Source organism: Pinus tabuliformis, chromosome 4_2 (genome assembly GCF_031772625.1).
Source record: "Pinus tabuliformis cultivar Carrire ecotype Pingquan chromosome 4_2, CPIR1, whole genome shotgun sequence".
In the NCBI taxonomy this organism is placed as follows: Eukaryota; Viridiplantae; Streptophyta; class Pinopsida; order Pinales; family Pinaceae; genus Pinus; species Pinus tabuliformis.
Genome location: NC_142304.1, coordinates 383234908 through 383237279, shown reverse-complemented (window position 1 = coordinate 383237279; position 2372 = coordinate 383234908).

The window sequence follows — 2372 nt, the reverse complement described above, 5'->3', positions numbered from 1 at the left end:
CTGTAGTCATGTATATGTTCTACCTAAGTTTTAGGGGTCCAATATGAGTTTAAATTGAGTTGGAAATTAGATCATTCAGTTTACTGAGTTAAGTTTAGTTAAATTAGTTATAAACTATTTTTGGAACTCATAGAGTAGTAACAGTCTGTTGGTGCACTAGTGCATCCACTAGTGCTACTCTAGTTAACTTAAGGTTCCCTCATCAGAAAATCATGCATGTTGATTCCGAGAAAGACCTAGTTGATACTAGAGTGCAGGGATAGTGTACTATCAGTTGTATTATTTACTGGAGTGTAAATATCATGCATGCATCATAGATTGATCCTATGTTTGGATTTCATAGTTTTGGAAGAATGAATTCCATTTAAATATGGGCTATTCATCATAGGAATTACACAAGATATTAGGGGCTTGGAGAGCTGTTGAATAGGCTAAGGATTTAGCTTGAGCTATCTTGTGAGTTGAGAGAGTTGAGAATACTTGTGTGGAATTTTTCTAGTGAGAACAAGCTTTGAATCTTCACTCATATTTCTGATATATGTAATACAGATACTGGGGTTTTGTGCAGTGGCTTTCCCGAGATACATCTTGTGTTATGTGCCATTGATTTATCTTCTTCTTGTTCATATTGTTTTCATCGATCTATTGGCTTCCACTGGTTGAAAGTAGAAGTAGATTCTTGTCTTTTGCTTTAGTACATTGCATGAGTTTGTGAATCTATAGGATTTTCTACATGGTATTAGAGTTGAGAATAGTATACTAGATGAGATTTCGAAGTTTTGAGTTTTGGGTTATAGGTGAAATTCGAATTTGCGATACATACTTCAGGATCGACATATGGCATCCTATGGTTTGTGGCTTGAGTATGCCTTGGAAGGAAGATCGAATTTTATAGCATGGAGGGACAAAATGGAGGCTGTGCTAAAGGATAATGGCTTGAAGGAATTCGTTGATCAATAAATTCCTAAGCCAGTAGCATCAGATGCACATGATTTTTCCTAATGGAAGAAGTGTGTGGCGAAGGCAAGGCGGATAATCCTTGAGGGAGTTCGAGACCATATTGTCTCAAGCCTCCATGGAAAGGAAACTCCGTATGCTATGTGGAAAACATTCACAGACTTGTATCAGAACAACAGTGACCAAAGGAAATTGGCACTGAAGGACAAACTTTGAAAAATGAAAATGGAGAAAGACGAGACTATTCCAAAATACTTGACCAAGTTCACTTAATGTCGCGATGAACTTGGAAGTGTTGGAATCATGGTTTCCAAGGATGATAAGGTGAGTCTTGATCTTCTAGGTATCCCAAAGAGTTGGCATAGTTATGAGGACTCTGTCAATGGTTGGGAGAAGCTGATGGATTGGGAGCGATTGTGGTCAAATTTGATGCAAGAGGAGATCAGGACGAATACCAGGGATGGATCTTCATCAAAGAATGATGATGAAGAGAACCGTGCCTTAGGGATTAAGGTGAATAAGGGGAGAGGGAAATCTTCCCATTCCAAATCAGATTCTTATCATGGAGGTAAGAATAAAGACATGACGAAAGTTAAGTGCTTTCATTGTCATGATTTGGGCCATTTTGCTACAAATTGTCCGCTTAAGAAGTCCAAGAAGAAGTCCTCAAGAGGAGCAGTGGGTGAGCCTTTGGCCTCTCAATTCGAATTGGAATTTTTCCTCATTGTATGTATGGTGTCATCAATAAGGGGGAGTGTATGGTATTTATAAAATAGAGCTTCATTCCACATGAATGGTGACAAAGAATTGTTCAGTGAACTAGAAGAGAAAGATCTCCATATGCATATCGAGATGGGTGATGACGGGAAGTATAGTGCTACTGGACTGGGGATGATTATGTTTCAGAGGGAGCATGGGGATCCACTCACCTTGAAGAATGTTATGTGTGTGTCTGGAATAAAGAAGAACTTGGCATCCATTTCCATGCTTGAGGACAGAGGCTATGATGTTATCTTCTTGAAAGGAAAGGCGTTCCTTCGACACATAGCCATTTTTCAAGTAAACTAGATAGGGATTCAGGTGAATAACCTCTATAAGATGGAGGTAGAGGAGTGTGTTACTTTGAGCACAAAAGCAGAAAGAGTGAAAAGTCGAGACATTGGTAAGTTGTGGCATAGGCAATTGGGCCACTTGCATCATGGGGCTTTGAAGATATTGCAGTAGATCTCTACTAGCCTTCCTAAAGGTACGCTTGAGCAAGTTGATACATTCAAGGGGTGTACTTTGGGAAAATACACCAAGTCTTCCTTTCATGAAAGAGACAGTTGAGCAGAGGCTATTATAGAATGAGTCCATTCAGATGTGTGTGGACCATTATCGACAGTATCCATGACCAAACACGTGTATTATGGTAT